Genomic DNA, 15,183 nt, shown 5'->3' on the forward strand with positions numbered 1-15,183 from the left:
GATCTACATGACTGCTGGTACATTATCTGAACTTTCTAAAGGGTGTTAGCTCAGAGAGGCTTAGAAATTGTGGCTAAGCCTTCCAAAACTGCCACAGGAATCTGATCAACAGTGCTTGTTAAAATTAAAGAGAACTGGGTGCTCAGATCCCCTAGGCAGCTCGTAAAATCCCACGCTTTGTGGTTGAAGCTAGCATTAGATCAATTCCATATTGCAAACCAGAATCCTTAAACAATAATCTGCTACTGCGATGCCAAGAAACAAGGGAATGGAAAAAAAAACCCAGCAATAATCCCTACAACTTGTCTAGAGAGAATTAAAGCATTTTATGAAGACATAGCAGAGTATCATGATTTGTTTCTCTATTATTCAGTAAGAAAACTGTGAAGGCCTTTCAAAATTGCTACGTGCGTGGCACAGCTCTGACTTGGTAAAGGTACATATTTTGATGGCTGCTTGGGAGGGTCTCATACCCCTTTGTGACAGCAATGCCTTTAGATCTCGCTGCCCCTGGATTTGCTTTTGGCCAATGCCAGTGTTTACTTCAGGCATTTTTTTAAATAACAAAAGTAACTTTCTGCATCTTTGATAAGACCTCATGTATGCATTCATTATGGCTTTGGCCTGAACAACAATAAAAACATTGCCTGTCAGCAGGTTTAGCATTGTTATCTCAGCATCACGGAGGACTCAGATACTGACAGGAATCTCCATTATCAGTCAGAGACATCAAGGGACATCACCCCAAGTTAGATAACCAGGAACTGTTGTAAGAAAATTGAGGTCCTCTCCCTTCGGGCTCATGCTGTGTGAGCGTTCCCATGCAGGTCTACCTGCTTTGCTTTAACACTTGGCTCCAGCCCTCTTGCGTGCTAAGTTTCTTCCCTTCTAAGACTTCCCACTTTTATTGCTTGCTTCGTTTATCTATATAAATAAATATAATTTTAAATGTAAATATAAATGCCTGCTTCTAGCAGCAATATTCCCCCCCACCCCGCCTCCTTATGCACATTCACTTGCAATTCAATACTTCTCTTAATGCAGTTCCTACTTTGGTGCTAATGGTCTGCATCAACTTCACTGCGAGCACACACACATAGCAGTTACTGGAAACTGTCCTCATCACATCCCTGTGAATTAGGGAGGTATTCTCCCCACTCTATGGATGAGGAACCGTGGGGAGATAAAGTGTCTTGGCCAAGATCTCACAGGAAGCCTGCGGCCAGCGATGCTAACCACTTTGGCTGCTGCAACCAAATCCGACTATAATCCTGAATCACAGCCCTGAGAAAACAGAAGCTGAAACACAAGCCTCACAAATTCCAGGCCAGTGCCTTCCCACCTCCACATCCTCACTAGAAAGCAGTCCCTGAGATCAAAAGAATTGCAACAGAAGCAAAAGTCATTTTGGATCCCTGTCTTGGGGTCTCTGGCCCTCAACTCTTCAGTCCTGTATCTGCCCAGACCAAGGATTGCTGTGTTATTGACACTCTTTAAATACATGATAAAGCTTTACAACTTTGTTAGTCTTTCTCCATCAGCCCAGCAGATCTGTCTATGAGGCATCAGTAATAAATTTCAGTAACGTTCCTTCCAAAAAACTTTATTACCCATATCATTATACTTAACAAACATTAGAGGCACCTGTAGATCTTCCTTCTTTGTAAAAATAGTTGCCCTCTATCAATATATACAACTCCCAGATCACTAAGGCGAAGGAGACTTTGAAAATATACTTATTCTCCTTAGTATTCTATGGTATTTCCATCTTGCTTCCTGTTCATGAGGTGGGGTTGTTTGGGGTTTTTCTTGACAACTTCTGATGCACTAGATAAGGTACTGCTGCTGTTCTGCTAGAATACATACTCAATTTATTACTTTATAACACTCTTGTGGATTTTTCAGATAGAAAAGAAATGCAGAAAAAAATTCATTAGCAGTGAAATGTAGCAAAATGTGGCCACATCACCAGTAGCCAGATTACCAGTCTAAGAGACCAGAATAAAGAAGAGGAGGAAGGTGAAGTTGTTTTCAAGATTTTCTACAGAACAGGCTAGATCTCAGAGCCTGTATAAGGCTGTGACACACGTTGGCAAAAGCAGGAAGATACTTAGCTTACTTCTTGTTGACAGAAGACTATTCATTAACCACATACTGGTTAACCACAAGACTATATAACCATAAACCTCCGTGTCACTCATTGCCGCTTACCAATAATTCTGGCTGTGTTTTTTCTCTGGTTAATCTGTTCCATTTACATTTAGCTTTATTAAGTGGTTTTATCACTTTTATTCATAGCTTCCACATCACACATCGTTTACGTGTCTGGTTGACAAAGGCAGGTTTAGATTGGAGGTATTGTTAGTGAAATCTGTGGTTTATGGATGTACCTCTTTCAGGGTGACAGCAGGACTATAAATGTCTCCTTGCTATAAACTCATCATGTATTATGATACAGACTTTTATTTTCAATATACACTTGCATAATACACTCACACACACGCGCGCGCGTGCGCGCAATATGCGCAGGCTGGGCTGGTGGAAGTAATACCAGACTGGTCAGTGAAGGCTGACTTCAGACTCCCTAGCACTGGAGCCTCTATTAGATGCCATGATTTCTGGCTCCTAAGGAAGTGTATCTCCTAACTATTGGTGGAAGACCTACACTGAGTACCTGGTGTCTCTGCTCAGCTCAGAAGGGGGTGGGTGCCACCAAAACATAGAAGTACTGAGGGACCCCAGAAGGCATTCTGAAACACTGGCCTGGTTTGGGTGCCTCAGATAGTCATGATGACTATTTGATGACATCCCAGCAGTCACAGCAAGTCAGCATGTATCCCACCATTGGCTAACATAAAAACCTGAGACCCTCTGGGTTAAACAGTCCCATAAATCTATAGAAAACCATATACACATTAGCTAGCGTCTGTGATGTGTGACTCAGTATATTGAAGCCAATCACTACCATGTCATCGTGTGAGTCTTTGCCAATAGTGGAAGGGCTTAAGGGTGATGTCACTGTAAAGCTGTGTCTTGCTGGGGTGCAAGAGTCACTTCAGAGGCTGTTTCTCTCTCTGCAACTGTCCCTGGCAGCCCAAATAATAGACACATCACACCTCGTGAGCACAAGGACTGAATTCTCCAGATGCGGGACAGGACTCTGCCTCTGGACACCCTTCCCGCAGACAGGGAGCATACCCTCCTATGTGTGAGGGCAGAGCACAAGACTCATTGCTTCCATCAAGTCTTCCCTCACAACTAGGGTAGGAAAAGTTGCTCAATAATGTTTATTTTTGCAGGAACAGTAAGGTCAGAACCCTTCCAGAAAAAAATAATGGAAACAGTAGCATTTCTGGCCAAAATGAAATACTGACTTTTACCTAGAGACCGTTGATGGGTTTGCTAGAGACTGTACAATCAACAGTGCCCTCAAGACTCACTGATGACTTGGCAGCTGAAGTCAGACAGATTAAACCAGTTGCCCCCAGCTCGTGACTTTACAGAATGGCTCGTGAGATCCCCTGACACTGTGCAAAGCTGCAAGAACTTAAGAGGAAGCACAAAGCCTAACATCGCTCAGCACTCGCTCAGCAGTACTGTTCTTGGATCATCAAAAAGGAAGACCAGATGTGCCCATCCTCTACAATGCAATACAGAAACCTGAAATCTGCGTTAAGTCTGCATCCCATCTGCTAGAGGCTGGAAGCAAAATGAGCAATGAGCTCACATCTAGCACGATGAGAGATTACTGAAGTGGTCCTTCAGGACAGCACTGAAGGGCTCTAGAGGGAGCAATAGGCTTGTAAGCCATGGCCCCTGGGAATGTCTGAGAGGAACTAAGGGGGAAAAAATTAATCCCAAGTGACAACATGGTCACATGAAGCTCCTGTGTGTTTCTGTAGTCATCCCTGAGCAGTGTCATGACCAGATGGATCTGGCACCAGGAAGGCACGCTTAAAATATAAGCGCTTGCGTGGGCAGATGCAAAGGGGAATGAGAACAGACACACATCTTGAACTTATCACTTCATTTTAATCCACCTCTTTCTCAGGCAAAAAGAGTCATCAGTTCCATTGACGAAGGTTCATCCAAATGAGGACACACACAAAAAATGGAGTTAAAGCTTCACAAGTTTGCCCAAGGCAGGGAGTTTGGGGTAGGAGGGAAAGGGAAGCCAACAGATGATATGGTTACAGTTACTATCTTTTGGGTTTGGGATTTATTCTGATGATCACAGATGTGTCATTAGAGTTGTGTTTTTTGGTTGGATTTGTTGTGGTTTTGGTTTTTTTTAAAAATTGTTACAGTAAAATATTAGATCAAAAGAAGAAATAAAAAAGGGAAAGGAGCCAAGAATGCTTGTGCTGACAAGGACAAAAGGTATAGATGGGAAAATGTGAAATGTAATACACAAATGCAATACAAATTACATTACAGACTTTTCTATTATATTAGTGAGAGACTTCCAGGTTCTAGTAAGAAAGATTATGATACTTTTTTTTTTTTAAATCCAGCTTCTACTTTTTAGTGCTTATGTACTTACTTTTATTAAACCATCCTAAATGATCAATTTTATATATGTTTACAATTTCTCACAACATCTTCCTGGGCATCTGCCAAAGCAAAGATGTCTACTGCATTTTAATAACATATCTGATGGTATCTCTGGGCAAGATGTAATACACGCACGCTTGTGTATTCGTTCTCAAACATTAACCATTGCACACTGGGGCCAAATTTCACCGTTCTTATCACTTAGGCTGCTGAATGCTCCAAATGTAATCAATTAGGATGAGCAGGGCCAGATGAACTTGACCCCTTCCTTAGTGAGCTGCTGCTCATCATGCGAGTGAAATATTTTGGTAGGTCTTCAAGTTGCATGCCCAGTTACGAAAAACCTGCACAAGTCCAGACTGTGTGCTCGGGTGGTGACTGATTTCTCCTGCCCCTGGTGACAGTGTCACACCACCAGAACACAGCTTTGCCTGCTACGTTTGGTCCAGTGACTATTTCATCAGAAAAGAGGTGCAGCTGATTGGCATCAAAAAGAACATAATTTGTTTACCATCAGCACCACAGATACCACTGAATTTACATATGAGGAAAAAAAAATGTTATTCACCTCATCTGCTATGACACTGCAAATGGTTTACAAACTCTTACCACCACAGACCAACGGTCCAAACAGATAGATGCCAACACGAGTAGATGTCAGGAAATGGGGGCGATTGCCCAAAGTAATGCAAGAGCTGCCCATGCAAAGCAGCTGCAGGGGCAACGGATTTGTTTGTGCATTTCTATGGGTGTTTTGCAGGTGTAAGCATGTGTCAAGTTGGAGATTTGGGAAATACACCCACTTGCCTCCTGCCAAACCAGCCTGGGTCCACTTAAAGGTATACTTTTGAACATTTCTGTTGAGTGTCTCACTCCAGGAAGTTCTTATATCTGTGTTTACATAGCGTCTACTTACCCAGAATGAAGTCTCCATCATATTAAATCAATAGGTGTTTTGTTCTGTATTTATATGGGGTGAAGTTGTCATGCAAATAGCCAAAAGTGGCCCTGCTGCTAAACTAGACCTAGCTATGAACTGTTGAATTTGCCTTGCAATAAGCTGTGGAAAAGCAACTTGCTGTTGTGTGAGCATGGCCAGCGCTGGCTACTCCCCTTCCCTTTCCTTCCCAGTTCCCTGCAGCGCTACTCAGTGTTTAACTGAGACATGCACTTCATTCTCTTTTCACCTGTTGTCCAAAGATTATTTTTGGTTTGTTCCAGCTAACAAGTCCAATGCTGCGATGCAGAGCAGCAGGGCCCCTGTCTTTCCTGTCCTGACCCTGGGGATTCCTGGTGCTGGAGGTCTGGAGGAGGGTTGTATCTGGGGTGGAAGTGTTTCAAGGCATTATTCTGGTGAAACTTCTGTGCATTTAACTTAAGGCAACATGGAAAATGATATTAAGCAACCAAAATTACATAACTGTAATCAAGTAACACTGATAGAGATGATGTCGACCTAAGCAGGCACTAAAATCAAAGTTTACCTCAAAACCACTGTGTGGGTGTTAAGAACAGTCCCGGACGCTCTCCTGCAAATTGTCCCTGACAATCTTCTCACTTCATAAGGCAAAGGCACAGCCCAAAGCCTGCAAGCTGTGGACATGAAATATTTAACCAGACACCAAAGCTGGGTATGTACTCAGTGTGACCTGGCTGTTAACATAGATCTGACTCTGGCCCTCAGCACCTATCCCAGCAGATGCTAAATTGGTGAGGCCCGGCAGTGTTTTGTACGTGCCTCTTGCCATCAGGGATAGCTACAGGACCAATCCCCTACATCACATGCTTTCCTTGCACCACAGAATGCCCACACAGGTAGCTGGGCCTGAAGTCGGTTTTCATCCCCCTTTTTGCCATGCTATAGGGGTATCAACATTCAGATCCCTTTCTTCAGGGAAAAGGGCATCTTCCTGCTGGTATAAACAAAAAAGTGCTCACACCTCTCAGCTGAAATATGTCACCATCAGCTCAAAAAATCTCATCTTTGCCTGAACGCTGCTTTTTTATCCAGGACTGTAGCAGCACCTTCAGTGTTTGAGCTGCAGCCCTCAGAAGAGTCAGTCTCAGATGCACAACTGGGGATCGCTCAACATTTTCAAGTGTTGCAAGGGTGGGACTCAGCTCACTAACACAGCCACAGGTTTTTGGTTTTGGTTTGGGATTTTTTTTTTTTTGCCAGATGTTTACATTTTAATTTGACAAGAGTTTGTGTGCAGCCAGTTTCACTTCTGCGCTGATGAGCGGTTTCACTTCCCAGTCCCGTGTGCTGTCATGATGATACCATCCACCGCCTCCTCCAGCCTCGCAGGGGCCTCTGTGCTAATCCCTTCCCTGACAGCCTGACAATGTGTGTAAAAGTGCAGCCGCTGCTGCCGCCGCTGCTGCTCCACTGTTTGCCTGCGAGGCAACCTGATGGCCCTTCTCCACCTAAAAATCCTTGGATTTGAATTGCACTCATTTGAAATGTTCATGTCTGAAACGTTAGACATGAGGTATCGGTCTCGGTTGGATTGCTTAGGGTTCTTTCCCTCAGGTTACTGCTTCTACTCACTCTGTGTTACTTTTTCCTGTGAAAAAGCTTCAGCAGAGAGCCACAAAAGAACAATTCATTGTGTTTAGTGTAAAAAAAAATAAGACCAAAACTGTGGCAGCTGAGTGGCAGGAGATACCAGGTGTGGGTACTAAATGGTCATGGCCATTTATCCAGAAGGGAGCTGCTGCAGAAGACAGGTGGGAGAATAACTCTGAGTTTATGGGAAACGACACATATGAACTAAATGAAGACATATAAGGTCAAGAGTTTTGTGACCAAGGTGGCAAGAAGAAGGTCTCCGATGGGTCAGCTCAGGGTGACACACAGTAGTTAATTTAGACATTGTTAGCCGGTTTTGTATGCCAACACCAACAATCCACAAACACACAAAACCACCAGGAATCCCCTTCTCTTGTGATGTTGTCTAATTTCAGAAGAGAGACTATTTCAGGCTGTGGTAGGAGTTTGGCTGGCAGGAACATTATTTTTACTTTAGCATCCTTAGGTTTACCTCCTACATAAATACCAGCTTTTAGGCTTTGCGATGGAGGTGACACATATGCATGAGCAGTGTGTCAGCACATGAACCAGAGTAACAACAAGGTTTGACAATAAAAATAAAAAAAAGGGGTTGTTCTGAAAGGCAGCCCAAGTTTTAGCTGAATTTTTGGGGTGGGATGCCTTCTGAGACAGAAAGCCTGCAGATCAAGTTTGCAAAATGGATTAAAGCATTAAAAGACTGGGATGGGGGGTGAAGACCTTTTAATGGAAAAGCCAAGCAGCCTCTAACTATAAGTGGAGTTGCTGCAGTAACCACTATAAAATTCTTATGAACTTGGGTGGAGACAATAATTACAGCACAGGAGGAATGAGATGCTATGGGGTGCCTGGCTTCTGCAGCAGAGTGGCAGCACAAGATTACAGTTTGAGTCTGAAAATGCAATGCTTATTGTTAAAATATTTTTAAGACTTTAAGTGTAGATGTGAAATCTATATAAATGCACGTTGCTAATGTTTCAACACAGATTTTGAGAAGGTGGAATTCTTTTGCCCCCAAAGATGACTCTTAACGTAAACCTTGGTTGCTCCTATGAGTGGGCTACCTCAAAACCTGAACTTTCAAGCTGTGACCCACTCCAATCAGGCAATTTGGATGATTTCTTTTTTTCCTCTCGGTGCAGTATCATTTTAAACAAGGTGCTTTCCTACAGAGGAGCTTGGGCTGTCTGTGCCTAAGTGTTCAGAAAGGACTCAGCCTCCACAAAGTGCATCCTGCTCTAGGGCGGAACAAAGAGGCGATCATTCGGCAGACTGCTGTGTCACTGCTGGATGGTCCAGAAACAGCAACAGGAACACCAGGTGGAAAGGACAGTTCAAAACTAAATGACTCCAATGCAAAGCTACCACCTTCTCACAGAAAATGCCTGGGGATCTTTAAGCCTAATAATAGCCCTTAACCCAGCTATAATTTCAAACCATTAATAAGCTTTTTGAGGTAGAAATTATCACCCGCAGTTTATAGGCGATGAGAGAGACATGAAAAGGTTAAGGCCCAGATTCACAAGAGGATTTAGCTGCCTGAAGTGGGATTCAGGTTTGATCTAAATGCGTAAGTCCAAAATTGCACCACTCCCCCTTCCCCCCCTGCCAAGTCCAGGTTATGCCTAGAAGCAAATGCAGTGGATATCTGAGGAGGCTTCCCCTGCTGAACAGCCCTCCAGGTCACAAGCTCAGCCCCTGAGAAGAAGCAGCCTTGTGTGATAAGCCCATCCCTGTCCTCTGAGCCCTCCTCTGCCACTCTTCCGGGGCAGTTTGGCCATGGAGCTACTCTCAGGGCTCACCCGCTGCCTCAGCCTCTCATGGTGGCTCCTTCACCTGCTTTAAGCATTAGAATGTTACCCCGGCGAAGCTCCTCTCTCTGTAGGATGTGCCTCAGATGTACATTTTGCACCTCCCCAAAGGGCACCCGGGCCAGGTGGCTGCAGTGGGGTGGCAGAGTCCTCAACCCAGGTCACAGGGCTCTTCTCCCTTGGTTCTTGTCAGAATGGTGAATTTTTCTCTAAAATTCACCCCAGCTGGGGAGGTCCTTTGGGCAGAGAGGTCCTTCAGGCACACGCCTGGCTCTCAGGGCTGGTGACTGCGGTGTTTGGGGTGAGGGGAGTGCCTCATTCTAGTCACTTCTCCAAGGACTGCTTTTGGGTTTGAACCCATGATCTCCTCACTCCTCAAAGCCCTGTTCCCATCCTTTGCCTAATCGTGACACTGGGAAAACCTCAGAGTAATGGGTGCTGTGGTTTTTGACAGTTCCTGTTCTGAGGCATTTCGTTTCATGGTGCATTGTCCTGTGAACCCAGACAAAGCCCTGGCAGACCAGGATTTTGCCTCATTCCCTTTCCCTTTTTCCAGCACTGCATTTCATTTGGGGTCAGCCCCATCCTGGCTACCTGTCCAGACAGGTGCTGGCATACCCCCTGGCGCTCTGGCACAGAGCTAGAGCTGGGAACAAACATGCTCCTTGCCCTACAAAGCAATGGAAAGGATGGCCTTTTGGCATGGCTGCAGGAAGAGGCACTGGGCACGGGGAAGAGGGAAGGTGTGGGCTCTCTGGAAGAGCAATGCCCTGCTCTGAATATGAAAGGCACATCAGGGCCATTTTAGCGAGCGAGGGACTTCTGCCTGAAGCAGGTGAATGCCAGAAGACAACCTGACAAGTCACTTCTTCAGTAGCTAGCTGAATGTGGGAGTGTGCACTGGGACTGTTTACTCTGAGTTTATTCTCTTAGAGAAGGGACTTCTCTGTGCTGTCATTAGACTAATGCAACGCGCATTGATTTCAGAGCTCAGAAGAGGTCTGGGGTCACTCGATGGATATACACGCAGCCAGCGATGGGGGAGATAACACTGCCATTACAAACTTGGAACCTGCCAAGTTCCACCAGAGACAGCTTTCAAATGCAGAGCAATCTCTGTGGCCTCAGATATGGATGTGGCTTTGTTCGAGTTGTGGTGCATAAAGTCTAGCCTGTGGAAACTTTGTGGGCTTGCCAAAACATCTCCTTTGGTTCCTCCCCTAAACTGCAGGGAACTGATGTGCACACATGCTGCTCCAAGCACCACCCTGCTGAAGAGCTCTTATGGCATCAAGCCTTCAAAGTAGCTGCTTCCCTCCTCCTCACCTCCTGCCTTGGCCTCCAGAACCTCCTCCCTCTCCCCATGCACTGCCGGCTCCCTGCCCGCAACCCACAGCTCCCTGTCCTCAGAGGGGACGGTCCAAAAAATTGGAAGGAATTAAGGATAGTTCCTAACATCATGCTTTGAGGCCAAACTCTGCTCCCATGATAGGCAAAGACTTGCATGGCATCCCAACCTGTGCTGAGAGGCAGCAGTTCTCCAAGGGGATGGGCAGGAAAAGCATCAGTAGAGGAAGGAGAACAAGAGGCAGAGATTGATGCAGGACAGAGGTGAAGTGAATAAGGTCGATTTGGAGAGGCTGAGAAAACTATGTTGAAATAATATGATGAGAAAAACAGGATTAAGGTAACAAATAAAAAAAGAGGGGTGTTGAGGGTTTTTTTAGTGGGTTTTCTTTTTTTTCACTGTTGCTGAAGGGCTTTTTGAAGGGAACAGAGACTGATTCAGACCGATGAGGGTTTATGCACATGACTATGCTGGAAAAGACTCTTCTGACAGCAATTGTAAACCACTGATTTGCAACATCCTCACTTCTCCAAATCCTGAGTGAGCTGACAAGAACTGCATGCCATAGGAATAGTCATCTGAAGTTCACTAGCCAGCCCTGAAGCCAGGGTCCTAATTCATCTCTCAGAATGATTTCATTTGGATGACAAGACAGCAGCTGCTATTTAGGTTACCATATAGGTACATACATAGATAGGTGCATAGGTACACACAAAACTATTTAATGTTATTTTTAACCCAGAACCCTAGCAGCCTCTGAAAGAGGCAAAACAAAATAAAAACGAAGGGGGGGGAGGGGGGAAGCTGACGGGCAAATAGATCATTTGAAACTATGTAACCTCTTCATCTAGAGAGGTACTTTGTTTTCCTTAAGCAAAAGGAAAAAGAAGAAAGGAGGAAAGAAAGAAAAAGAAAAGAATATGCTCAGAGGACAGTGTCTGCCTCATCTTCATCGTCAGCACGAGTTTCAAAAATGTACAGGCAGCCCTCTGCAGAACCAAAAAATAGATTTATTGTTATTGGGCTGAGGGCAGTGGTTCAGCACTTGGCATGGCCACTGTTTACAGCAGTAATGCTCCCGGAGACAGGAAGTTCTCCAAATCGCTCGGCCATTATTTTTCTCCTGTTGATGCTTTCTGATCGAGAGTTTTTTCACCCAGACGAAATTTTAAGTAACCCAGCAGAGAGTGTTTGGGAACTGGCAAAGCCAGCCACAGTCATGCTTGGCCCCATGGACCACATGATGTTTTCTGAGCTGAAGCCCTGCGCGGAGCTGCTGCATCACACATACACTTCCTTACACAATCAGCGGCTCATGCACACCCAGCTGCACGTACCCAGCCTGTGCCGAAGGTGATTCGGGCGGCACTGCTGTGAGGAGAAAAGTCTCCCCTCCCCTCCTCCTTACACTACATCCCTGCCAAAGGCTAGCGCCAAGGCAGCCATCATCTCGGAAGGGCTGATCAATCCGATGCCAACTCGAGTTGCCAGGCTTGAAATTGACATTGGCCTCTCTGTACCAGCACAGGGAGTCTGCAGATCGAACTCTTCCACGGCCTCTTGGTTTACACAGTAATCGTGATTAAAATTAATGGCACACCTAAGCAGCCCTAAGTCACTTAAAAGCAAAAACAGAGCCTCTGGCCTCTGTCTTCTAGAGAAAAATTCACCATCTAGACCAGGCCAGAGGGAGAAGAGCCCTGTGACCACCAAGGCAGACCCATGCTTTGGCAGCTACCTGCGGGCTGCAGGACCACCAGCGGCAGCCCCGGGAGAGCGGCGCTGCAGATGCCTGTCCTGGCTTTCCCACCCCAAGGGCCGTGCCAGCCTTGCCTGTGCCCAGGGTGACGGCAGCGCTCAGCGTGACTCAAAGGGGCCGCCCGTTTCTCTGCAGCCAAGCCGCCCTCACACTGGCTGCAGCGTCCTGCTAGCACCGCACACTTATCAGTCCCAAGCATAAATAAGCGACTGTTTTTAAACTCTATCAATTGACTCTTTTTTTGTTTTCTTTTTCAGTTTGATTGCTGTTGGGTTTCTTCTATTTTTGTCCCGTCTGGCAAGCGCTGCTCATTGTTACTCCAGTATCTGATACCACATCCCTTGAAGCATTCCAATGGTTTGGACCAGGACCCGGTCTGCTGCTTAATACCGATTTTACGATGCTGTTGAATAACATCCTCCTCTGTTTTGCACATACTTTTGTAATTTTGAATGTGTTTAAGTAAAAAAAAAACCAAAACCAAACCTAACAAAGTTTAGCAAAGTGCTTAAGTAATGCAACCACAAGCTGAAGCTGCACAGAAGGAGCAAAATTCTGACTTCAGAAGGCCAATAAAATAATTGGATTCAGAAACCGGGCAAATAATTTCTGGGGTTTAAGTATTTTTTATATTCTAGCTTAAAAATTATTTTTCTTCCCAAAAATCATATACAGAAGGAAGAATCCTGATGGCAGAAACTCCTGATGATGCTTATTAGCATCTCTCATGTTCTCCTACAGCTACTCTTATGAAAAAGGAGCCCTTCTTTGGCTCTGGGGAAATGGAAAACTATCACAACATTTATTTGTGAGTCTGATCCTAAAAGCTGGTAGGAAGCAGATACATAGGCTTCATTTTCAGTCCTTTCCAAGACACGGTTTCTAAAAAGACCTTGCTGGAAAGCTATCACAGAGCTCCAGCTCTCAGCTTTTGATTGAGATCTTCTGCAGCAAGCCGAGACACTTCCCAATTAGCTACTATTTTGATAAGCTATTAATAATTATTTTCATCTGGAAAACATGTTTATTTGTTGAGGGTTTTTTTAATGCTACGTTTTACAAAGAAGATAGTTACTGGGATTAATGATTCCATGAGGAAAATATGTAATGCTTACCGAGCCATGAAGCTTTCCCTCTCCAAAATAACTATTTATTTTTAATTTTATCCAATGAACTTCCACGGTGTCATGCTTTTTGCATCAGATTTATTTCATCATAGTAACCTAAACTGGTTCATTATACATTAAGAAAACAGGGTACTTCACAGTGATAACATTTTGAAGTCTGGAGTGTTTATGAACAGAGGGAGAAAAATAAAGATTAATTTTTTTTTAACCAGGTAATCAGGCAGGGGGAGCTGAAATTGGATGAAGTTTTAAACTACATTTTTCTTTCAGAAATTACTTACTAGGGCTTACAAGCCAGACGGGCAGGTTTTCCCAGTAGCATTCTCAAACTAGGGTGAGGAATAGTAACTCTGGAGCCCAGCCAATTCCAATGTAAATCTGTTTTGTTCAGGAAAGAGAGCCAAATTGCTTTTAAACAACATCTCGATGTTTTGGGTGACCCACGATATTCTCAGCTCCCACTCCGGGTGTCAAGAAAATCACATGAGTGTTGTTGTTTTTTTAAAATACTGAGCAACAGGCTCAGTCAGAGCAGCAGGGCTTTGCTGTCAGATAGCGCTCGGTGTTAGATACGAAACAAGTGTGGAAACCAGCCTGGTTCTTTAAAGCTTTGGCCAATATTCGGTCGGTGCGTCTGCTCTGACAGGCAAGATGGGACCCCCAAACAGGGGGAATCACTGTCACTCTCTCTACAGTCAGTGCAGAGCCACTTACTGCTGAAATGAAAATGTGGGCAGTAGTCCTGACGTCTGCAACAGCCATCAGGCTGTCTTGCTATATTTTGTTTAAAGCCTGCAGAAGAAAATTTAAGAAAATTTGACCTATTTAAGAATGTCAAGAATGTCAACTGCCTACCACCTTCGAAGAGATCAGCAAAGCTTTCCAATGGGGATGGTTACACCTGGGTGACAACCCATGCACGGGGAACTGTCACCAGCTGAAGCCGTTCCTCATTCTTCAGCAGGGATTTCAATTCACCCGAGGTACACAAAGAGCGTCCACTCTGACCGTAACCGACGTGAACTTTCAATCGCTGTTCACATAATACTCCTGGCATCACATTATCACTGGTGGCAACTGAACTTATTCAAACTCAAATATTACACAGCAAACAAAGTTTCGGGTTAATTTTCCTCCAGCGAAGTATCAAAGGAAGCAAATGCCCTTTGAAGCAGCTACCTTACGCTTTAGGCTTTACACAGCCCTACAGAACAGCACCTCAGAAATCCCGTACCAAACGCAAACAATCCCCACCTTTGGAAAACAATCCCCTGTTCGCGGGGTAAACAGAAGCATACATTAGTCACTCGCTCCAGAGATGGGCAGCCAACGGAGGTGATGAGAGTTAGCCTCCAAGACTGACTAATAGCACGCAGCGTTCCCAAATCGCTCCATCGCTTAAACGATCCCGAGCACCTGGGTGTCGTAGGACACACAAGGTATATGACTGTGCGTGAGCGACCCGCCGCTAGCGACCGCTTATGGTAAGGGGATCAGCGAAGCTCCCCACCAAGCTTTTTGGTATGAATGGGGACTGTTCTTTCTCGGCCTCTGGATTTTGACCTTGAAGCTCACACGGTTCACTGTTATGATTTCTAGCTTCACTACCATGGCCAGGAACTGAACTACAGGTTTGTTTTTATTAGCTTCTCCACCACTTTGCCAGCTATTCATTTGAATCTTCTAAACAGTCATCTCTGAATCATAATGCAAATTCCATTTACTGAAAAGGTGGAACCTTTAATATAACAAATGAACATGTTTAATGACTGATACTTTTAGACATTACAGCATCTCTCATGTTTTCAGTAAATGGATATAATTTTCTCTGCATTACCCTATTATTATTCTTTGCTAGCATTACGAAGCTACGTTCTCAGCTGCGGGTGTTTTCCACCAAGTGCATTTTGAAGACACCCCAAACAACACGATTTAAAAGACATCTCCCTCTGTATCTTCAGCTAAAAAAGCCGTAGGATACAGAGGGACTGGACTGGCATTTTATTCCCAAA

At 44.7% G+C, this 15,183-nt stretch overlaps 1 protein-coding gene across 2 annotated transcripts in view; it reads right to left on the reverse strand.

The window, feature by feature from the left end:
• RUNX1 (RUNX family transcription factor 1) overlaps nucleotides 1–15,183 on the reverse strand; it is a gene marked incomplete at both ends in the record, with an annotated part of 169,060 nt that overhangs the window by 48,855 nt on the left and 105,022 nt on the right. The window lies entirely within an intron of this gene.

This window comes from Gallinula chloropus (assembly GCF_964237585.1).
Source record: "Gallinula chloropus genome assembly, chromosome: 1".
NCBI lineage: Eukaryota > Metazoa > Chordata > Aves > Gruiformes > Rallidae > Gallinula > Gallinula chloropus.